This window comes from Xenopus laevis, chromosome 4L, assembly GCF_017654675.1.
Source record: "Xenopus laevis strain J_2021 chromosome 4L, Xenopus_laevis_v10.1, whole genome shotgun sequence".
Taxonomy (NCBI): Eukaryota; Metazoa; Chordata; class Amphibia; order Anura; family Pipidae; genus Xenopus; species Xenopus laevis.
The window spans coordinates 138,775,118-138,800,647 of record NC_054377.1 but is presented as its reverse complement, the minus strand read 5'-3'; the positions used below and the strand labels follow the sequence as shown (position 1 = coordinate 138,800,647).

Here is a 25,530-nt window from a genome sequence, read left to right as displayed (position 1 = left end):
TTCTTTGTGTGGGATCTTCTGCTTGTGATTCAGCCAATGGCTGAGTGCTCCATGCTTGCACCCACATGGCTCCCATAGCAGGGCACAGTTACACTGGGAGCTAAAATAACATGCACGCCTTCCTACATTCACAGTTAACCCCTTTAGTCCTGGCTAGAGATATGGGCACCAGCTTTGTCTTGTCTATTATTATATTAGGGTTAGGCTATGCCTGTGCCTGGAAAGGAATCTGATATTTAGGGCACAGGGTGCTGGCATTTAGGGTTACAGTTTTACAGGTGGTTTTAAAGTAAGGCGGATAATTTGTTTTGTGGCCTCTAGACTTTATGCCCTTGGTTAAAGTATGAATTGTTATATTGTCTTTACTATTAACAGTATTGGCATAAACTGGGTGGGACTGAACTGCCAGAGTTTCAGGGGTCTTAGTGGGCTAAAGACTAGGAAAACTCCCATCAGCCCATACTTATGTCCAGAATCAACCTGTATAAAAACCTATACTGACACTCACTATATATAATCTGTTTTAGGAAACCAGGGAAGCCAGGTTGACCCAGGCCAGCTTAGAGATCCCCTGGGATCCTGACAGGTCAGTCCAACCCTCTCTCTCTCCAACCCTATCAATAGAGCATTTTTGGTTCAAATGCCTTTGTATGGGATCCATTATCTGGAAACCCATTCAGAAAGCTCCAAATTACAGGAAGGCCGTCTCCCATAGACTCCATTTTATCCAAATAATCAAAATTTTTAACAATTTCCTTTTTTTCTGTAATAATAAAATAGTAGCTTGTACTTGATCCCAACTAAGATATAATTAATCCTTATTGGAAGCAAAACCAGCTTATTGGGTTTATTTAATGTTTACATGATTTTCTAGTAGACAAAATATGAAGATACACATTACAGAAAGCTCCATTATCCAGAAGTCCCAAGGTACCAATGGTACCAGCCCCATAACTGTTCTAGCTGTTTCCAATTCAAATAAATTGGAGCATCGCAGGGCTCCGATGGCGCCCTAGGCATTGGACCTAAACACGCCCCTATGTCATACTTGATGATGTCACGTGCTGTACGCGCTGATGTCATGAGATGCGCTCAGCGTAAGTGACGTCAGCCCGATGTGAGTGTGACATCACTTCCGCAGTGTTCCTTGGACCCCATCAGCCCCGACACCGGATTTCCTATGGAAATCCGTAGCGGAGGGTGGGGAGGTTTTTTAAAAAAAAAATAAAAAAATAGGCACCCCGAAAACTGTGCCGTCCTAGGCACAGGCCCTCGGGGGCCTATATATAAATACGGCCCTGGAGCATCGGCAGGAGCATGTTTTGGGACTGGGCTGAGAAGCACCATGCATAACATCATGGCAAATAATGGAAATGCGATCAGGCAGTACAACAAAGGAACTGACCGGCCCATTGGGGCTAATATTTAATGTGAGAAAATGCCAGGCATGCAGATGGTTAATAGGAAACGGCTGCAGTTTTCAAAAGAGAAAAGTGGGAGCTCTAAAAGGTTTTATAATCTGTTATTTTTTGGGATTTGCAGAGGATTTTGCCTTTTATTAGAAGGCTGACATCAGTGCGATGAATAAAGTGCGGGCAGCATTATTAGCCGAAGTGAAATATAATGTGTGATTGTGTTTAACTAAAAGGAGCTTTATTGGAAAGCTTTCCCTGAAATCACCGCAACTTCGGCCTCGTCTGTTCTAGTGTTACTCTTGGCCAACGCCAACTATAAATCTGATTTATGCAATTCAATAGCGCAGCGCTGAGGTCAGAGAAAAGCAGGAACAGAAGTTAGAATGGGCTGGATTCAACCGCTGCTTCATTAAGTTGGTTCAACTGGCTTTGTTATTTAATTGGTTTAGCCTTGTACCCCTTCAGCTCATGCATACCTCCCAACATTTTGGAAATAAAAAGAGGGACAAAAAAGAGGGAGCCACTCACAATATACAGTACATATAGAATAGAAATGTCACAATATAAGGCTGATTAGTAATTAATACAGATAATTACTACATGGCAGCACAGAAACCAGTGCAATTAGCATCAGAATTTAATAATCAGCAAACCTGTAGCATCAGCTTATATTACAGACCAACCTCATTTTCTGCTGGATAATTAGTGACGAGCCCTAAGCTTAGCTTCTCAACAGCTGCTCAGAGCCCACTGAGCATGTGAGTGTCACAGACACTTTCCAAGATGGTGACCCCCCTGTGACAAGTTTGAAATCCTGGATCATTGCTGCTATTGACAAGCTGAAACTTTAGGCTGGTGCAATAAGTTCATTATATAAAATATGGCATTTTTAACTATATTCATTTGGAGGGTTTAGTTCTCCTTTAAAGGTTCGGAGCCAGGCCCGGATTTATGGTGAGGCCGGGATCTAGGGGGCAAGATTTTAGGGGCGGCATGCCACCCAGCCGCAATCGAAGAAGCTCACTGACACATGGGGGGAATGTGCCCAAGGAGGTTGTGCAGGCGCTAAGACCCAGCGGCCTAGGGGTACCCAAGCTGGAAATCCAGGCCTGTTGGCAGCTGGGAGCTCTCCCTTTATTGAACCAGGGCCTCATTCTCTAAGAAAACATTGCTGTGAAGTTGCTCTACCAGATGGATTCAGTATACACAAGCCTTTATGCTACATTACCTTTCAGTTCCTACCCCCCGCCATCTCTAACGGGGGAGCAGCGTGTGTGAGTGGGGGGATGGATTGGGGGCTCCCTGGTTTGAGATCATGGGTGAAGTTAGTGTGAAGCAAATGCAGATACAGTTTGGCAAGGACAAGAGTTTTCTTTTTTAGCAAAAAAATAAAATATTGTACAACTGTCCCCTCTAAGCTGAGCCCAGAGCACCCAGAGCATGCCGTATGCACTCATAATTCACTAGTGATGTTCACCCACCACTCTGTGCACACTGATGTTGAAAAGCAAACTACATACCTCCCAACATTTTGGAAATAAAAAGAGGGACAAAAAAGTCGCCCGAAGTTTCCTCGTGAGGCAATTATGTAGACTTCGGAAAACAAAGCTCTCTGTGTGCCTGCCCCCAGGTGATTTTCCTTTTAGCCGGCGGAAGGCAGATCGGGGAGATCAGTTGCCGCGCGACTAATCTCCCAGAATCTTCCCGTGTGACCAGACCCTTAAGCTGCGAGTCTAACTTTTCCTAAGGCACCTGTTATCTTATATTGTTACAATTACTTATTTACTTATCTCAAAATTGTTACAAAAGGATCTTATCTGCTGCTGTGACTGTTCTGGGCTCTCTGGCAAAAGCCAATTAAGTTAGAAACGTTGTTTCTTTTTCTGGCTGTTCAGTACAAATAAGGGACTGCACTTTGAGCTGTCAAAAGAGGGACTGTCCCTCTAAAAACGGGACTGTTGGGAGGTATGCAAATATTATTTCCATTCACACAAATAAAACTAGATGGAAAATAAAAGTGGATGGGTGGGGTGATATTTTTACGGTAACCAATGCAAGGAGAACTTACATTAACTATTGTTTGTTTTGAATGATTATTATTTTATTGTAGATACACACTGGTTGCTTGGATGCCTAGCCTTAGCAACCACTCATAGAGCATACCGTGTCCACTCCCAGGATAATATTTCATCATATACAGTTAGAAAGGCTGAACCGTTTGGAAAAATGAGCATGAGCATGCAGGAGAGGGTGATCAGCCCATGGGCAGTGCAAGGGATCCCTGGGAAACAAGCTGACAGATGCAAGTAAAAATTGCCATAGGTGCACACAGAGGGATGGATGTCCATGCCAGGCACACCCCCACCCCCGCTCCTTTGGAATATTGGGGTTCAGATCTGGCCACATATTAAAGGGGTTGTTTACCTTTAAATTAACATTTTCTATGATGTAAAGAGTGATATTTTGAGATTTTGAGTTTTTAAATTCAGCAGCTCTCCAGTTTGCAATTTCAGTAATCTGATTGCTTGTCTCCAAATTCCCCTAGCAACCATGCATTGATTTGAATAAGAGACTGGAATATGAATAAGGGCAAGGCCAGACGTGGCATTTTTACATTCCGTTTTTAAAAAATCTCTGCCGGGTGTAAATACACATAAACTGCACTACCACTAAAACGAATGGAAAACGCACTATGGCAATTCTCACAGGGCACTTGCAAGCCAAAATCCGCCATGGGATGCCAGTATTGGCGTTTTTTCAGCAGAAACGCCAAAAAGTCAAGAAACGACGAAATCTATGGGAGCACGTTTGAAACCACACTTTACGCTAATATGCAGCATATTTTAAATATGGCATCCAAATTCTCGCGAGGTGACGCATATACGTTTTTACAGGCGTATTAGGCCGGTGACGTAATTACGTTGTGCATTGACGATCATTCCTGCTCCATTTTGCATGTAAATAGCTTTTCTATTTTTAAGTAGCTTTTCTATTCCTAGCAAGCGGAATTATGGGGAACGAGAACAATGAGAAGTACATATTGGGAAAAGAAACCTACGTCTTGAAAAGCGCATGTTGATGGTCACATGTGGTTTAATTGGCGTATTTATGCCCGACGGATCGTTTTTAAAAACGCAACATAAGGGCCTTGCCCTTAGAGAGGCCTGAATAGAAAGATGAGCAATAACAAGTAGTAATAACAATACATGTGTAGCCTTACAGAGCATTTGTTTTTAGATGGGGTCAATGACCCCAATTTAAAAGCTGGAAAGAGTCAGAAGAAGAAAGCAAATAATTAAAAACTATAAAAAAAGAAGGCCAATTGAAACGTTGCTTAGAATTAGCCATTCTATAGCATTACTTAAAGGTAAACCACCCCTTTAAGCTACCCATGGTCCAAATTGATCTGGCAACTTAAATTAAATGAGTAGTTTATTGGACAGTATATAGAGCTAAACTTGAGAGGCAAGTATCACATTGGCCCATTGTTGTTCTCTACCAATGAATCTGCACGGGCCTCTGTTTGAATTTTATTTAATGCCGTCACTTTGGGCCATATACATTCACACTGAGCAGCTCCTGATGGCCAACTCAGTCTTTAGGCTTTTGTTGTCCTTTACAGAGGACCATTTTAACATGTAAATGTGATTAATGAGTTCCATGCATGCCAAACATATTCCGGATTGCCTCTGAAACACAGGCCCGGATTTGTGGAAAGGCCACCTAGGCATGGGCCTAGGACGGCAGGACTTTAGGGGGGCAGCACGCTGCCCAACCCACATTGGTTCAAAAACACAGGGGATGCGCTGGAGATACAAATCATGTATTACATTCTCCATTGCTCCAGTCCAGATGATGAACATTTTCATTAATAAAGGGAAGGGCACAGGGGCAATGAACGGCAGTGGGCCTAGGGGCGCACACAATGTAAATCCGGCCCTGCTGAAACATCTGACAAACAAGCAGATAAGTATCTATTGTGATACAATGGCGAGAGAGATAGAGTCATTCGCTTTACCCAGAAAACCCCAAATATCCCCAGGATGACTCAGTAACGCAATAATGAAGGTTGACGAGACTCATCGATGCATGAAGTTCAGCTTGTGGCTATTACCCTGCTACTGACCCATTGAAAGGCAAACATAAATAAACAAACAAGATCACTGGATCCACTTCCAGTTTCTGCCTCAAATGGGGAAAAACAAAATTCCTTCGCTTAACTGGATACAGATGGAGCATACGGCTCCGCATCCCAGCCAGAGAAATTGTACAGCATGATCACTGCTCCGTGCCAACCAGATGCAAAGCTGCTGAATTGAATGACTGTCCAAAATCTCTTGGCCGCTGTCATTGCTTTAATGACTCTCCGGTGATTATAGGCACCTGGACCCCCCAGCCTTAAGCAAGAACCAACCGGAAGCCTGGTCTGGTTAATATGACAGTGGTTAATATGAGAGTAAATAAACTGTTATAGCAACAGCAGGTGTTGTTCTACAACTGCACCATTCTCTACACTCAATAGACCAGTTCTTTGCAGGACAAGTAAAGGATAATAGGTGCCTGTAAAGCACAAGCAACCTTAAAACCTCTAGAGGCCACCATAGGAAACCCGTCTGTCTTTAGGTATGTATGACACTCAAATTGTCAATGCAAAAATATACTGAACAGTAATAAATACTCTTGAGCTCCAGTTCCCATTGCCACCAGCCTACATATGCTCATCCCTGGTGCAAGTGCTGCTTTTGCAAAATGTGCATAAGGATATCATTCGGATGCTGGGAATTGTAGTTCACCCAATCTGGGGTGTCATTGGTTGTAGGCATGCACCGAATACACTATTTTGGATTTGGCCGAACCCCCAAATCCTCTGTGAAAGATTCAGCCGAATACCGAAACCAAATCCTAATTTGCGTATGCAAATTAGGGTTGGGAAGGGGAAAACATTTTTACTTTCTTGTTTTGTTTCAAAAAATCACGTGATTTTCCCCCCAGTCCCTAATTTGCATATTCAAATTAGGATTTGGATCGGCTGGGCAGAAGGATTTGGGCGAATCATGCTGAAAAAGGCTGGATTCGGTGCATCTCTAATTGGTCGCCCATGCTGGAGTCCCACAGTCTACAGCAATGCAAGGAGCAGGGGTGTAGTAGGATTAAGGTGATAACTGCTGTAATCCCTATGCTCTCTGATTGACCGACCCCTAATTATTATGTACTTTGGTATCTCCTTGCCCATCTCCCTGCATGCTGCAGCACTGCATTGCCTGGGTAATTTGTCCTCTCTCTGCAGTTTGGGAATCCTGACTGTGCATGGCATATTATTGACTGTCATCCCCTCAGCCCCTGGCTTTTCTGCCTGTCTATTAACCATTTTAGTCCTACAGAAGATCTCGGATAAACCAGTGGAGCTTTTACACATGCATCATTTAAACCAGTTACAATAATATACATCCAGCTTGTATTCCCCCAGCTGCATCAAGTGGAGACTGCAATGTGCAGATACACATCCATGCAAATATTGCCACCAATAGAGAGAGTGGAGACCCCAAAGATTTCATTGGTTAAAGCCCTAGGAATATCCCTAGCTCTGAATTAGTTAAAGTGAGAGGCCGCACAATCTTACATATGTGTAACACGACTGTCTTTCTACCTGTGTCGGGCACACGTCTCTCTCCTGCCCCAAGGCCTGCAGCAGTCGTTTGATAGTGAGCTCACCTTGGCAGCGTCTCTGCAATTCCTGCGACACAGCATCTTCCTCTGAGCTAAAAGCATGCGGCTGCGGAGGATGCTCAGACTCAGCAAATAGAGCCCAGCGCAGCAGAGTTTATTGGGATGTGATCCCTTCTGCTTCCCTGTGATTGCTTTCCCAGAGCCAAATCCTCCCGCACGTCGTTCCCATCTCAGGGAAAAGTGATGTAATGATCCGAGTCCTTCCCCCCCCTTTCCCTGGGACTATTCATGCGAAGGTATAGGAGAGAGAACAAGCACATGGCAGTAATTGCACTGGGAGATGAATGAATATACCACTGATTTGTTGTATGGGTGAAACCATACTTGCCAGCGCCTGGTGCAGTAATCAGACAGATTTGGCAGTGATCAGCTGGAGCCCCGTCTGACTATGGCTTGTTATGAGGTGTGATCCTACAAATAGTAACTTTGTAGGGCCAAATCAGCTCTTTTAGGGCAGAGAGTGCAGTTTGTTTGAGTGCAGGACACAGGACTGAGCCAAGCCGACTGGGGACCCTAGGCAACCCAGCCGGCCACCTCTCTACCCCCTACCCCTAGGTGTGTGTGTGCGTTTGCATGTGCCATGATGCAAGGGGTTGTAACTACAGAGGAAGCTGCTGGGGGGCCCAAGAAGTATAGGGGCCCCATGAGGTCCTAATTCAAATACTATTTTAATAAAGTTTGGTAAAACGGGTCAACCTCTAGATATTTTCCCGGCCTGAAAAATAATTTGCTGTGGGGCCCTGTAATAGCTAGTTATGCCACTGCCATGATGTAATGTGGGGGCCCCGGTGTCAGAGGTGAGTAGCTGAGGGGAGTGTACATAGACTAGGGGTATGTGGAATACCCTTTAATAGGTACCTGCCCAGAGCCCCTCTATTTTTTGCCCTAGGCAGGTGCCTCTTCTGCCTAATCCTAGTTCCGGCCCTGGCAAGAGACAAGGGGGCAGTATGGGGTCTGCTGCTCACCCACATCAAAAGGGGGGGGTAGGGGCCGGGTGCAGGGGTAGAAAGTATTAAAGGGCCTTGGGCATGGTAATGGGGGAGTTTAGGGGTGTAACTACAGAGGAAGCAGACCTTGCAGCTGCAGAGGGGCCCAAGAGGTATAGGGCCTCCATGAGGCTCTAATTAATGAGCAAATTCCACATATATTTTTAAAACAGGACATTTGGAAAAAAGGAAAGATCCATCCCCTCCATCCTTGTGGGAATTAGTTAATAGGATAGAGCATGTTAGAAGAATGGAATATTTAACAGCCTTGGCCCATGATACGTTGTTGGAATCTGAAGAAGACTGGTTTATGTGGAACAGTTACTACCGGGAGCTGCAAGAACCTCAATAATACAATATGATAAGTAGTAGAGGAATTGGGATTAGAAATATACCTAACTAATACATAGGGAATAGGGCTTCATCAGGTTCCCCTCCCCCGGTGAATATCCAGAAATGTATATGCTGTAAGCTACTTGGGATAAAAAGTTGAAAATGACTGTTGTTACCAGACAATGATATTGTATGGATTGATCTTATTTTGTATACCTCATAACCCATGTCATGTATTCGATATTGTGTTGAAATGGAAATGTACCACTTACTTTTTCATGTAATTAAAAATAAAAAATACAGTTTAATAAAAAAAAAACAGGACATTTTCTGGATATGTTGGGGACCCTAAAATGAATTTGCTGTGGGGTCCAGTAACTAGTTACTAGTTATGCCTTTGGGGGAGTTCTGGGCAGACTAGTTTGGGTTCAGGATCAGAGAGCAGGAAGGAGATTTGTAGGATAAAGTGGTGAAAATGTGGCTGAGCTAACAGATATACAAATCTTGCACCATTCATTAAAAGTATTTGTATCCAAATAAGCTCCTTGCACTGTTATTGATGCTGAGCACTATTGTGCCTGTCCTGCCTTTTCTCATCAATTATAAGTAAGTGTTATCTGCTGATGCTGGGCAACCCAGAACCTGTCAGCACCCCAAATGTGGAGGTAGTTCCACAGCAGGCTGTATCAAAAGGGTCATTAGATTTGTACCAACAAAATCCCACCTGGAAACACTGCACTACCAGCTGCAACTTGCACCTGTCTCGCAAAAAAAAAATCAAAAAAACAATCGTGTTTTTGGATGTTATTGGATGTAAGTTCTGTGGGCACAAATCAGCACTGGAATTCTTGGAAAATACCCTGTGTTATGGGTAAAAACATGGTGATTTGTGTCCAAAAACGCACATTGGTAAGTCGATGCCCCTTAGAGCTAAGTCTCCGACTGACATCAGTGAAGATTAAAGGCAAAGTTCATGTTAATGGGAGTCTATCATTTGTTGATTTTACGTACATTTTTGCCACCTCAGAAGTTATACCTATTGTCCAATAACTCCAAACAACCAATTAGCAGTTTGTGTCTATGGCCTGACCTGGAGCAAGTGCATTTCCATATGATATTTAGCAGCCATACCATAACAGCACTCACCATCTATTCAATGATTGTTTAGTTTAAAGTTGGGGGATTCACAGAAGATGCGGGCAAGCAACAGCAGGAATTGCCTCCATTCATGCGCAGCACCATTAATCATTTCCAATTAGCTTTCTATAAGGGCACCCAGACAGCCTCATATATTTATTGCGCTCTGAGCCAGTTTGGACAGGGGAGAGAGAGGGCCCAATCCTTGTACATGGGTGGTGGAATGTGTAGAGCTTTTCTGAGATATTTTTGTGGGGCTCATTCAGATATTGATAAGATTGAGAGGGAAAGATTGAGAGGGAAAGGGGATCATATAATAATCTCGCTAATGCTTTATTTACCAGTAAGTCTTTCCAGCTGACACAAGGTCACTTATTCCGATTAGAAGTAAAGAGGTTCCGCCTAAATATTGGGAAGGGTTTTGTTACAGTGAGAGCTGTGAAGATATGGAATTCTCTCCCTGAATCAGTGGTACAGGCTGATACATTAGATAGCTTTAAGAAGGGGTTGGATGGTGTTTAGCAAGTGAGGGAATACAGGGTTATGGGAGATAGCTCATAGTACAAGTTGATCCAGGGACTGGTCCCATTGCCATTTTGGAGTCAGGAAGGAATTTTCCTCCCTCTGAGGCAAATTGAAGAGGCTTCAAATGGGGATTTTTGCCTTCCTCTGGATCAACTGGCAGTTAGGAAGGTTAAAATAGAGTTAAAAGGTTGAATTTGATGGACGTGTGTCTTTTGTCAACCTAACTTACTGTTACTATGTTGGAAAGGCTGCACATCACTGCACACCAGATATGTCATAGAATTAAATGGTGACAGTGTCAGGCAAATGTGGAGGCACGGGTATTTCTGTGCCAGCCAAAACACACCCATGAAGCAAACAGCTGGTGTGCCATGGGTCTTAGGCAGTAGAAGAAATTCAGGGTTTATTCCACACTGGCTCAGCTTGAAGCTTAAGCCTTGTCAAAGGTTCTGTTGTCTCTTTGGCAGATAAGTTTCCCTTTTGCCTCCATTATGTTGTAATCCATTATAAGAATCCAGCAGGGGCTGAGGCTTGGGCTATGGGATCACAGATACTCAAAGGCTATGATTAAGTGTCTGTGGAGATACGAAACGCGTTAGGCTATGCTGTAAATACTGAATAAAACACTGATTTAATTTACACGTCTGTGTGGAGTATTTGTCCCTGAGTGCCTGTTCATACTACTTATACGGTTTGATTCCTCTTCCTCAGCTGAAAGTTCACAGCAGTGCTAAACCTCCTCCCATACCTTGTGGGTTAAACCTTTTGAGGCCTTTTTATTTTTATGCATAGAGTCATGTACAAGTCGTAGATTTTCAGACCCGTGCATTATTAATATAAATCTAAGCCATCTACCCCCTGTATCTCAGTTCAGCAGGAACAGCCCCCTTATTTTTTATATTTTGCTCATATTCTTTATAGACCTTTAAAGGGCATGTAAAGGCAAAAAAATAAAATCCCATTTTTACTTTTTTTAATGAAAAAGAACCTATCTCTAATATACTTTAATTAAAAAATGTGTACCGTTTTTATAAGAAACCTGACTATATGCAGTGAAATTCTGCCTTCATTTACTGCTGTGGATAGGAATTGTCAGACGGTCCCTAACTGCTCTGCAGGGAAACAATCATACTTATGAACAGCAGGGGGAGCCCCAACCTTACTTCCCAGCCATGCAGAACTCAAGCAGCTTTGTTTATGACGATCCCTAAGCAGCCCAGACCACACTGAGCATGTGCACAGTCTCTTGCAAAGATATATAACAAAGTTACAAGATGGTGACCCCCTGTAGCCAACTTTAAAAGCATAAATCATTTGTTTGATTAGGCTTGTGGTGCAGTAAGTTCATGTTTATATTTAGTATACAAAATACAGCATTTCTAGCCTTATTCTATTTTAGACTTTACATGCCCTTTAACATAAATCTATGTCAGCATAAGCATTCTCCTGCACTAGGAACAATTATTTAAGAATATTCCAATCTGTATCTGTCATGATGGAAAATGATAGAAAAGAAGGGAAGGGAGCAGGATTTGGGAGATAAAGCAGGACAGGAGACCTAGAACAGAAGAAAGTAAGGAAAGTAACCAAATAGCAATCTTTTATGGAAAATGCTGGGCTTATGCAGGAAAATGTGGGAGAGGAGAATCAGATGGATACTTTCAGGTTAAGTCCAAGTCCTGATCTTTATAAGTCTCATTATATATAGCCTATTAGTTACATTCTGTGTGGCTAAATTAACTAATAAATGTGTTATTTATCCATAGAAAAGGGCTTCATTAAGGGGACACTAACACTATTGTAATTTAAAATACAATTTACAATACAGATTGCTTGCACTCTGAAATTCAAGGCAGGCCCGGACTTACAATCTGTGAATTCTGGCAAATGCCAGAGGGGCTGTTGTAAGTTGCCATAGACTCTATTTATTGGGCTGGTGGGTGGCTGTTTGGGCCTCTGTGTACGGAGCTGTTTTAATGTGTCCCTGAGTTTTATACTTGCCATAGGTAGGGTTGCCACCTGGTCAGTATTTTACCGGCCCGGCCATGTTATTTATAGGGAAGAAGTAGCAAAATATAGGAAGGCCTGTATTTTTTCACAGAAAAGGTGGCAACCCTAGCCATAGGGCATAGACAGGTGAAATACAAGGTTCATTCTGTATACCATACTTATGATCTCTTTTTTGTGCCTGTAAAATCGTGGGCAATTGGGGCACAAGAGGTGAGTATTAATTGTAGAACCCCAGAGAGGTCTCCCCCCTGCACCAACATGCCCTCTATACAGCCTCATTTAATGGAGAGTAGGAGTCACTGCTCTACAAATATATAACACAGTTTCTTGTGCCCCCTGCAACAATATACAGTTTCATGTGACTTTTGCGGTCTAGTCTCTCCCTGTTCCTCCTACAGAACAGTTCACGTCTGCCTATTCTCCTGCTGAGTGTTGCAATGAAAGCTGTAGTTCAGTTACTGCTGGGGTGCCACAGATTAGCTTTTAGTCCTACAGAAGAACCTACTTCCACAAATAGTCCCATGTGGCACCACCAGTTGCAATGCCAGTAGAACAGATGAACATTTGTGGTTAGGTTACAAATAAGCAGAACGCAGGAAGGATTTGCTTCACTGGCCTCATCCCATTAAATGGCCCTGCCAGCCAAGCTTGGAATCACACAGGGATTAGAATTCTGACCTGATGCCATTGCCCAGCTAATTGCCAGTGACACATCCGGCAAACATGAATACAATCCTGTTGCTGTAACCCAACCAGCAGTTGTACAAGGGGTATAGCTTTGAGAGATCAACATGGCTTCATATCCACACAAGCACCCAACCCAAATACCAACCCAACAAGTCATTTGCAAATTGGAACAAAGTAACCAATTCACCTGCCTACTCAGTATAGTTGCCCTTTGGTAATTATTCCCGGTGAGTGAGACATCCCGATAGAATGGTGGTCATTGGGGTAGTGGGTGCAATTGAATTAAATGTTGGGTATTGCTGTGTCCACTCAGGAATGAGATAAAGAGGGACCCAGCAGAAAAAAATCAGTGTTGGATTGGAGTACCCGGGGCTCACCTCCTGCCATCATAAGGCTGAGTTTTGTATTCATTTAATCAACATTCACCCGAATACAGGGGTCATATATGAAACACTTGTATCTATATAGTTTGGTAGGGGTCGGGGGTACACCGGCAGAACAGTATTCATGGCCCCCTGTTGCATGGCTGTTACTACAAGCACTAACAGGAGTAGAAAAGTATGAGCAAGTACAGGAGGGAGTAGATGGAGCTTGAAATAAAAAAAATCCCTTTATTGAATGAAAGAGGAGAATGCAATATTAACGCTAATAGACGGTTGCTTAGAAAACCATTTCCAGTAAATGAAGGTATTATCTCACTTTCCCTGAGGAATGTTTCTATATAATCCAAGACAATCAGCCTTTGCTTTCATCTCCACATCTCTGACCTTTAAGCTCTGTGTTTGGCTCCAGGAACAGCAATAGAAAACAACTCCTCGGCCCTTATCACTTGGGCACATCAGCAGCTGTTCAAAGACTAAAGTTACTAAGGTCGTTTTTGTGCTACCTGGCAGAATGCCGCAGGGTGAAATAACAAGCGCAGGAATCGCCAAAAGATACGCAAATTCACCTTTTCACAAGCAAAAAAAGACAGAAAGAAAAAGAAGGCAAAGTGCCCCTTCCCTTTAAATACAGCACGTTACTGAGAGGTTCTGTCACTCACATCAGTTCCCCAGAGGAGTTAACAATCTAATTTCACCTACCACAAATAAACAAGATGATTCCATCAGACTCCAGTTAAAGAATGCATACCTAACTAGATAGTTTCAGCTGTACTGACCCACCTATGCCATGGTCCTTTCCCACCCCTTTATCACACAAGCTTTTGGGTAAGGCCCCATCACTTTTGGGAACTACTTGTCCCTTTTGGGGACAACTGGTAGGTTTGAGAATGAATCAGACCATAGAAAGTAAACTCACTCAAACACAGGGTAAAACTGTGCTAAGCAGCAGGCCCGGACTGGCAATCTGTGGGTTCTGGCAAATGCCAGAGGCGCTGCTATAAGGTGCCATAGAAAGTCAGTATTTAGTGGGCTGGTGGGGGCTGTTTGGGCCTCTATGTACCTGAAATGCCAGGGCCTATTTTAATTCTCAGTCTGGTCCTGTTAAGCAGAGGTGTTACTATAAAGTGGGCTGTGGGGAGGGCCCAGGGGCTTGTCTGCCCCAGTGATGTCACTGAAGGCCAGCATAACACTGCAAACAAGATGGAAACTTTAGTTGTTGGTGACCCTTGATTTCAAGGGAGACATGACGCAAAAAATTTTTTTGATGGGGGGATTTAGAGTTACACCACTGGTCCCGAGGTTGGAATTGAACCACAAGGTTGGAAGAGAGAAAAGTTTTCCACTGTACCACCCATACATACATCTGACCAGTGTTGGACTGGGCCGGCAGAACACAGGAAAAAAAACGGGTTGGCTTCAACCTTCTTGGGTCCCACCTACCCAGTTCCACTCATTTGCCCGCACTGGCTCCTCTCCCACAAACAGATGCAAGCTCAGAAGTCTGCGGTGTTGGTGTATTAGCATGTGTGGAGGCAGGGCCACCATCAGAAATCATGGGGCCCCATACAACAAAACTTTCTGGGGGCCCTAGCTCCGCCTACCCCAAGCCCACCCCAGATCCCGCCCAGCCTATACCACAGTTAAAAGACCACACGGAAATCAGCGCTAAAAACAGAACCCCCCCACATAAGTTATAAAAATCCATTGATGGTGAGGCCCCCCTTATAAGTTAAAAGAAAACTGTGGCGCCAGGACCGACAATAAAAGGTTTTTTTTAAAAAAAACATTGGTGCCAGGGCCCACCATAAAAGTTTTTAAAAAATCATTGGTGGTCAGGGCCCCCATAAGTTAAAAAAAACGTTGGGGCCCCAGAGAATATTTTTTTGTAAAAACATTGGTGGCAGGGGCCTATAGAGTATTAAAATATTACATTGGATGCCGGGGGGTTTAAATAAAATTAAAAAAAACTCAGAACTTCAATTTCGGCTCCTTTTGTAGCTTTGGGTCTTTTAGTGGCTTCGGGACTTCGGCTCTTTGGGACTTCAACTCTTTGGGACTTCAACTCTTCGGGACTTTAACTCTTCTGAACTTTGGCTCTTCGGGACTTTGGCTCTTCGAGACTTTGAGACTTTGTCTCTTCGGGACATTGGAAGGTGAGGCAGTGGTTTAGTGCTGTGAAGGGGGGCCTGGCTATTAGAAAAGTGCAGCACAGCAAGGCTCCCCTTTTAGCCTGGGCCCGGTACAAGAGTGGCACCTGTGCCCTTGATGAAGGCCCTGTGTGGAGGTGGGGGGTATGTTGGAAGAGGTGTTAGGTTGGGCATTAGGAGAAGGACCCAACAGTTCCTATGAAGGCCCTGACATGCCAGTCCAACCCTTCATCTGACAGATATGACCAAATCTGTTTTAGTCGTGACTATTTAAATGGCTATACATGGGCTGATTTATTACAGTCTACTGAGAGTGCAGGAGGGGCCACACGTGGCATGGCCACCTTTCTATTGTCAAGGTTCTCATCTGTCTGTGAACTGGCTATAGCGGCAAATTAAATTTACAACAAAGCTGCCAGTTTTCCAAACCGATATCCATGTACTATGGGTTACCTTACATGTAACATATTATAGGAATATGGGCCTGGATATCAAAGAGAGAAAATAAGAGTTCAGCAAGGGAAACATCCCAACACTTGATTCCCTTGTACAGGCATATTTAAAGAAGGGTGAAATAGAGTTGAAGTATTTTAGTTTAGTGCTGCCTTGACACATTGGTTGTACAATTCACTGACAGATTAGTAGCAATTTCTATGGCTTAAGCCATTACATAACAATTTCAAGAGACACAGAAGGCAAGACAGTAATTAGCATTATTCTAAAATAATTAAAGCTAATGATATAACTGCAGTGTACGTCCATGTGATCAATGCAGAAAGGCTTGGGCGTGCGGTGCAATATGTTACATGAGTCGGAGGAAAGTCTGGGAGTTCTCGGTGCCCCCACCCAGTCTATAGGCGTATGAATCACCTTCCGACACCCTTCATTGTCTCAGCCATTCACACTTGGCAATTAACAGCACGGACGAGTTTATGTTAAGTGGCAAAGATAAAAAGCACTTGGGAAACACATCTGAGTGCAACAAAGACGACTTTGATTATGGAAAACGTGGAACACAAAGTACCCATTGTCAACAATAGATCGGGAAGAGAGACAAACACACAACTTATAGGCAAGGGCACCACACGTGACTTTATCACCCCATACGACCCTCCCTGCTGTCATGAGCGAGACGCCGCTCAGTTTGAACACCAATTTTGGTGCTAAATTATGTCTTTTCATAAGGAGTCATTTATGAAGTTTGCCATTTTTTTGGCATTTTGAACCCTTCCTTCCAACCCAAATGAATTATTGCAAATTTCTGCACTATATTTTAGAGCTCAGAGACCTGTGGCTGCCCTGTCCAATCTGAATTCTGCACAGCAGTATTTTAAAGCGTCAGGAGGCACATTGGTGTCCCCCCTTCCCTTTCCCCCTACCAGTCCCTTAACTTGTGCATCATTCATATGTGCAATTTAGGGAGGGGTGGCTGATGTCGGCCACTACAGGGCCCTGTGTAATGCTACGCTCTGCACCTTGCACCATTTTTTAAATCTGCAGAGCTCCCAGGGCAGAGGTTCTCTTTGCATAAACAAAAGGGGACGTGTTCTTTCACCCTCTCAGTACTTTTGCACTTCGACCCATAAGGACCCACTTTTCCTACCACCAGGGCAATCTCCCCTGTGCATGTCCACTCACCTGCTCCTATTGCTCCACCTGCCCTCCCAATGCCCCGCCCACACCAAGCACCTCCCACCACCCCTCCATACCTTGTAATGCCGCCATCTCCTCCTAAAAACTTGGGGCTGCTGGTCCTGGCGCAGGGGGCAGGCCTTGGTCGGTGGGGCCCATGTTTTTTCCTGGTGCCCCATTAGCCCAGTCTGACACTGGATAAGGTGGCTACTATCAAGGGTTTATTCTGGTGGGAACTTGTGCAGTATTGCAGGGCTGTAAACTGGAGTGAGTATACTGAAGAAGTCTATTTTCTAAAGCACACACACACACATATAAATATACATACATACATAAATATGCATATGCTATAAATATAGGAGTTGTACACCCTGAGCTGAGGGTTAGAAGAGCCCAGTAGGGTCGTACAATCGCTGCTTCCCCAGTCCAACTAAGCCAGCGGCCTCCCCTATCATATGCAAACCCCTACAACACATCTATTTAGAAGATAAAGATGTGGGCAACCAAATCAACCAGAGTAACTGGAGAGATGCTACAGTTAATGTGTGGGCCTTTAGCCCACCATCGTCAGAAGAAGAGAGAGCATATGGTCACATATCTGCAGTCAACAGAACACCGGGCAGACTTATGGTTTTCATGTTCGATTTCACAGTCATTATTTAGAATGAACATATGGAAGTGTAGCCGGTCTGTTGCAATGACTTTATAACAGCTGATGAGCGTGGGAAGGAATAGACAAAGGGAATGTGAAAAGAGGTAAATAATAATTCCCGTGCAAAATAAGAGAAGGATGGATTTAGAAATCTTGAGATTTTTTGCAACAATATTTAGGTGGCTATATACAGGTTCAGAGATGGGCCAAGACCACCCAAGCTAATACTACTCGACTGAGCCTCCTCCCAGGTTATCTACCCATTTGCACCCACAACCCCCTTGACTTCTCCTACCAGTTGGCTGGGCTCTAAATTCATTCAAATTCGTAATACAGTAGGGCTCACCTGGAGATTCCCTTGTTTCCCCACAGGCCAGTCCTACCCTGTCCATTTGCTTGGCAAATCCAGTTTTTTAATTTTATATATACCTGTATATATATATATATATATATATATATATATATATATATATATATATATATATATATATATATATATTTATAGCAAAGTGGCACTGAGCTACAGGAGGAGCTTTATAGTTCTGTGAGGTTGACATTGCAATACAGGAGTGGTGTGAATGCCAATACAATATCCAGTAAAAAAGGTTAATATAATATTTCAGGACCGATTACACAATGGTAACATATATACTTTACACCCTCACATGCAGTATTACTGTAATCCTGTTCCGTAATACGTCCTTTCTCACATTTTCATAGTAAATACTAATACCTGCCAGTGGCGTAACTACCGGGGGAGCAGGGGGTGCGATTGGGCCAGGGCCTGTAACGGAGGGGGCTCCGCGCCAGGGCCTGCCCCCCTCTAGTTACGTCTCTGATACCTGTTGAATTTCTCATATATAAACTGATGGGGAATGTTAAATGGAGTGGCATATCCAGCTTATTTTTTGTCAGCTATTTCGTTCAACTGCGCATGTGTCTGCCCTGGGAAATTTGAAGAAAGAAGCAGAAGAAGGAAGAGGATCGCTCCGTGGTGCTCACTGGAATAACCCCGGGCTGGTGCAGTTTTCTGCTGATAGGAGCACCAGCCCGGGGTTTCAAGTAAGTCAAAACAATCACTTGGGGGTGCCTAACATTAGTGACGCTTCAGCAACAGCCTGACTGCATTTTACGGTGTAACCATAACAATTCCCCTTTAAGAGGTGCTGGATCAGAGTCAGCCCATGGCTGGTGTCAGACTTCAATCCCCTTTTTGATCAGGCTTAGACATGAAAGGATACAAAAGTACCAACTCCGTAAACAAAGGGAAGGAATGCAGCCCTAGGTGCACACAAGGTATTAGCTGCAAATACTCGTATGCTGCCAGATTCCCAAGGAAAGCAGGGACACCGGGACTTGGGCCAGTTATATTCTATATCAGTGTGCCTTGTGTTACCACATGGTAAGGACCCAACCCCTGATCTGACTTGCATGCACACATGTTGAAAATGGCTACACATCCCAGCCAAAATCTGGACATGCACGGGCATCTTGGCCTTTGTGCCATGACCCCTCAAACCCTGTCCATTTTATAGTAAAATAAAACCCCTTTTTGGGTCTAGGATCCAGGCAAAACAATGCCAGCTGTTAGTATAGACAAAGTAACAACAGAAGATGGCAAAATAAATAGATACAAATAAAAGGAAGGAAACAGCATTAGCAGATAAATAGAGGTCTGTATCCAGAACATTGTGTAACATAATGTTATCATACACATATGTCCTTGGCAATACCAAGCAGAGCCCATACTTGTCTCTCAGAGCTGCGCAGATAAGGAAGCTTTAAATAAAATCAATTTCCGGAAGCAAACATGGCACTGTTCCTGGAGTGCAACTAAAACAACAGCTCCCAGTTCTGCACTATGATATTAAGCAGTGGGCACTGACCTAGTCTGCCCCTGTGAAAAACACCTATGAATATGGACAATGCTTACATCACACAACTGGCTATAGTACAAAGCCAAACCACCCATAGCCCATAGGGTTGTCCAATTCCATTGCCCGTTCAATTCTCCTGTGTAGTTGCCAATGGGGAGCACTTGTGCCTGTTCTGTCACTATTAAATGTATAGGCAACGAAATGCAAAAAATTGAGCAGAAAGTAATGAGCTCCTGTTAGAACTGGTGATACTGCAACTAATTGTAAGTGACAAAACTATAAGTGTAATGTCATGAGTAGTGAAGGGCGAGGAAATTCGGCTGGCACAAATTTCCGGCTAATTTCCACGTTTCACCGCTGAATTTGCAACTCTCCCGTGAAATTACGCCTGTCCCTACCATATACCCCTTTATGCATATGCCCTGTTTATAATTCCACTTCATATTATTACTGTGACTTGCCATTACTCAGCATTGTAACAACCATTACAGATTATTAGTGTAACAACACTCAGCATTCACATCCCAATACAAATAATGAGTGTAACAACTTTCTAATACTGTTACAAATTATCAGTGTAGCCATAACAACACTCACATCCAGGTTTATACTGTTACAGATTATCACACTCAGAATACTCAGCATCCTAATACTGTTACAGATTATCAGTTTAACAACAACAACTCAGCATTGAAATACCCTACAGATCATTTGTGAAAACCCTCAGTATTCATATAACCTTCCAAATAGTCAATTTAAAGGGATGGGTCACCATTAAGTTAACTTTTAGTATGTTAACTATTTTTTTAACTTTTTAATTCATCCATTCTTCATTTTTTCTTTTTTTTTTATATATACTTCTTCTTCTGACTCTTTCCAGCTTTCAAATGGGGGTCACTGACCCCATCTAAAAAACCAAATTCTCTGTAAGGCTACAAATGTATTTTTTATTACTCATCTTTCTATTCAGGCCTCTCCTATTCATATTCCAGTCTCTTATTTAAGTCAGTGCATGGTTGCTGGGGTAAATTGTACCCTAGCAACCAGATTGCTAAAATGACAAACTGGAGAGTGGCTGAATAAGATAAATAACTCAAAAACCACAAATAATAAAAAATGAAAACCAATTGCAAAATGTCTCAAAATATCACTGCGTCATACTAAATGTTAATATAAAGGTGACTAAAACTCATTTAAGCAATAATCGGCATTCTTATACTGTTCCAGATTATCTATGTAACCATAACAACAGTCATATCTAGACTAATAATGTTACAAATGGTCAACTAGCCGATGCGGTCCTGGATCGTAGTAAAAAAATCAAACTTGCCTGATCGATATCTGCCAGATTTTTTGCCTGATATTGCTCCCAACTTTTGGGGATCATTTATCAACACTGGGCAAATTTGCCCATGGGCAGTTACCTATGGCAACCAATCAGTGATTCGCTTTTTAAAGGCAGCTGCTAGTAGAACAATGAATGCAGCAATTTGATTGGTTGCTGTTGGTTACTGCCCATGGGCAAATTTGCCCAGTGTTGATAAATGACCCCCAAGGTAGGCAAATGGGGGAGAGATCCACTCGTTTCTCCAGCATTATAGCATTCAGCATACTAATAGTGTTACAGATTGTCAGAATAACAACACTCCTCCTAATACCCTAATAGCATATTAGCATTGCACTATACCTGCAGATTATCACTTGAGACCCCAGAGAGCTAATAATACTAATACTAATAATACTAATAATGAGTGGCACTGAGAGGTGAGACAGCTGTCTGCCCCTGAGATTACATGCATCACAAATCTCCCTTCAGATCTTGTATCCACCATCAGTGAGACATTGGATTATAGAAGACTAATCACTCACCAGCTGCTATAGCTTGTAGTGCATCAGACTTATAGTTCCTCCGGAGCACATACAATGTAGTCCTGCCCCATGCTCAGTGTTGTACAGAGGCAGCCAGATGCACATTCCCTGGGGCAGATAATGAATAGATCCTGCTGGGCAGCGTATGGCTTCTCTCTCTCTAGTGCTGCCTGTGTGTGTGCTGCCTGCTCTCAGCTCTATACTCTGCCCACAGCATAGCAGAGCCCAGGGCTACACCTCCAAATTACACTCACTCAGTGAGAAGGGAGCTTACGTATTCCCTCTCCCCGTCACTTTGTAACCTCTGTATTTTCCATACCAGGAAGCAGGATTAACACAAAGCCTGCCCATTGGAGGACAGAGCAACCAACTACAGGTATAGGATCCCTTATCCGGAAACCCGATATCCATAAAGCTCCGAATTACGGATTGGCTGTCTCCCATAGACTCCATTTTATCCAAATAATCCACATTTTTAAAAATGATTTCCTTTTTCTCTGTAATAATAAAACAGTAGCTTGTACTTGATCCCAACTAAGATATAATTAATCCTTATTGGAAGCAAAACCAGCCTATTGGGTTTATTTCATGTTTAAATTAATTTCTAGTAGATTTAAGGCATACAGACCCAAATTACGGAAAGATCCGTTATTCGGAAAACCCCAGGTCCCGAGCATTCTGGATAACAGGTCCTATACCTGTACTTGACTATTCTTCTTTAAAAAGGCAGTTCACTTTTAAATAAACTTTTAGTAGGATGTAGAGAGAGACAATTTGCAATTGGTTTTCATTTTTTATTATTTGTGGTTATTTAGCTTTTTATTCAGCAGCTCTCCAGTTTGCAGTTTCAGCATTCTGGTTCCTAGAGTCTAAATAACCCTAGCAACCATGCGCTGATTTGAATAAGAGACTGGAATATGAATAGGAGAGGGACTGAATAGAAAGAGGAGTGATAAAAAGTAACAATAACAATACCTTTGTAGTCTTACAGAGCATTTGTTTTTTTAGATGGGGTCAGTGACCCCCATTTGAAAACTGGAAAGAGTCAGAAGAAGAAGAAAATAATTCAAAAACTATAAAAAAAACAAAAAATGAAGAATTAACCATTCTAGGACATACATAAAGTTACTGATAAACCACCCCTTTAATAATAATGAAATCTATCAGTAGTTCTAAGTAAGTAATTATTTTGCAAATGTTCATTAAATCATAAGCAATGAGGCACTCAAATCTTTCAGTATCTGGACAATTGATCATTTTTTAACATATGTAGGAGCTGCCATACTACTTCTTCTCTCATTGACACAAGGGGACCCTACAGCCCGGCAGATTTTTTTTTTTAAAAACAAATTATGTTTTTTATTTAAAAAATCTTATAATCTCATTGGGGGCAATGTAATGTGAGTGATAGAGCAAATATTTGTGGTGACCTCTCATTGCCCTAGTAAATGTTGATCAATGTGCAAGTACATGCGGGAAGTCTTGAAGGAATTTTACAGCTGTTATGGGCAATCTTGGTATGGATTTCAGATTTTATTTTGGATACATGAAACAAAGTTATGTAATAGATGGTTCACCTTCAAGTTAACTTTAGTGTATGATAGACTAATTCTAAATCACTTTTCAACTGGCCTTCATTTTTTATTTTTTGTAGTTTTCGAAGTATTTGCCGTCTTCTTCTGACTCTTTCCAGCTTTCAAATAGGAGGGTCATTGACCCCATCTAAAAAAAACAAATTTCCTGTACGGCTACAAATATATTGTTATTGCTACTTTTTGTTACTCGTCTTTCTATTCAGTCCCTCTCCTATCCATATTCCTGTCTCTTATTCATATCAATGTATGGTTGCTAGGGCAATTTGGACCATAGCAACCGGATTGCTGAAATTGCAGACTGGAGAGCTACTGAATAGAAAGCCAAATAAATCAAAAATCACTAAAAGTTAATTTAAAGGTGAAAAATTCCTTTACCTTTCATTATGTTAGAATATATCCTATTCTTAGCAACTTTCAATTGATCTTCATTTTTTAAATAATTTTTTTAATGATTCTCTTTCCTCTTCTGCCTCTTTCCAGCTTTCAAATGGGGGTCTCTGACCCCAGCGACCAAAACATTTTAACACCTTTTTTTTGTTACTTTTACATTTTATGATGTATGTGTCTGTGCACTCCCTCTTCTTTTCATCATCTTGTTTCTCTTTCACACTGCTGCCTGGTTGCTAGGGTAAATTAGAACCATAGCAACAAAACCATACTAAGGGTAAGGCCAGACGAGGAGATTCGGGGAGCTTTTGTGGCTGGGCAACTATTGAAAACGCATCGCCACGTGTGCATTAGCGCAGGTGATTTTGCGTTGTAGCCTATGGGGAAAAAACGCTGAGGCAGTTCGGGGAGATAGTCGCGCAAAAGACGTGGCGATTAGTCGCCAGGCGACAAAACCTCCCCGAATCTCCTCGTCTGGCTTTAAGTTAACTCAAAGGTGAACAACCCTTTAATGTAATGGGCCTCACAGCACAGAATAACGCTGCAGTCTGTCGCTCACTGGCTACGTATAAAGCGACCCCTCATTAGACAGCAGCCATGGAGAGACCCTGGGGGGAAGGGGCGACCCCTCAGAGTAATTTATGAGACTTTTATGCTGCTAATAACAATGGTACCCCTATATTAACCTAGTTGCTTTCTGGCCTGTTCAGAAATTACAGATGGTGTGAGGTTTTATTTCAGCCTCTGTCCCTCTTTCCCTGAGCCTTATAATTATACATGCACACAGACTTGCCCAATCACAGCTCAGCATGCTCCACCTTGCAACTCATTGTATCACCTGAAAGAATTTTAGCAATGCCATAGATAGTTACTTATTATGTTTCTCTATAACAACAAACCTAATAATAATAATAATAATAATAATAACACCATCATAGCTAGGACTGAAAAACAACACACCCCCATCAAGCCCTTACTCCACTTACTAGCATCTTATTGCTAGGAATACAATTATCTCTTACAAATGCATTTTTTATTATTATTATTATCATTTCCCTATCAGCCTTATAAATAAAGACTTATAGAGTACATACATGGTACACAGGCATCTTCTGATCCCCAGGAGTTTGATGTGTCCCAGTGAATGTCACCCTTGTCTGCAGCTGATATGCACAGCCGTTGCCAGTCTGAGTGGCTATGGGATGAGCATGTTGTGAGCGGAGCAGCCCCTGGCAGTGTGGAGGGACAGCCCCCTGTTGAGAGATTAAAGGGGGGCCACATGGGATGGAGCCAGAGAGAATTACTCAACGCAACGTCTGACCCTCCTGCTGCTTCCCAGGCCTCGCCACTCATATTGTCTCCCTCGCACACATCCTGCAGCCAAACAATCGGTTTATGGAGCAAAACAAAATCCCCACCTTTCCTTCTAGAATGTATAGAATGTCCATGTATTTTCAGCACAAAACAAAAACTGTGGTACAGTGTTAGCCAGTAGCAAAAATAACAAATAAAAAAATAATAAAACATATTGCAAGCTTTCGGAACACCAAGGGCCCTTCATCAGGCAAAATACCTGACGTGCTCCGAAAGCTTGCAATGTATTCTTATTGTTAATCAATATAGGCATCACTTCTACAATACTTTTTGCATTTGTTTGTTTTCATTTATTTTCAGAAAGAATTGAGTACAAACAGGGTAACGAGTCAGTGGGTGCCTGGGGGCTGCAGTCTGTAATCTGTGTCTGTAGCACCAATCAGAGACAGGCGCAGATCAGTTGCAGCCATTGCTGAAGAGGATATACAGTAAGGCATGGCTGTCCAAATTCTGTGGTACCGAGGGTCAAAATTTTACTGGCCTATGTGGTGGAGGGCCGATAATAGAAGTCAATGTTGGTCACGCCTCCTTTTAAACCACACCCACTGTAAACCACACCCATATTACCACAAGAATTTTTAAGCTCATTCCACATTAACGGTGGTACCGTGGTAGCACACCAAAAAACCAAATGGTTGGTGCTCACTGCAGGGAAATCCCTCATCACTCATATGTGAAAAATTGAAGTTATGTTAAAAATATACCCTTGAATCCATATGCCTCATCCTCCCCTGTGGATAATACAACAACCCCCCCCCCAACACATGATTAAACACCTTAGGGGCCCTTAACAA

General features: G+C 42.7%; 1 protein-coding gene across 6 annotated transcripts in view; it reads right to left on the bottom strand.

Moving 5' to 3' along the window:
• LOC108714692 (proline-rich transmembrane protein 3) overlaps positions 1–24,555 on the bottom strand; it is a 62,766-nt gene extending 38,211 nt beyond the window's left edge. For 3 of the 6 annotated variants that reach the window (XR_005967073.1, XM_018259123.2, XM_018259124.2), the window contains exon 1: positions 21,381–21,630. The gene's annotated coding sequence lies outside the window, so the exon portion shown is untranslated. Of the gene's footprint in view, positions 1–7,062; positions 7,315–21,380; positions 21,631–24,456 lie in introns of those variants that run through there. The other 3 variants (XM_041590866.1, XM_041590868.1, XM_041590867.1) reach the window with 3 other exon arrangements.
• Between the last annotated feature and the right edge of the window lie 975 nt (positions 24,556–25,530).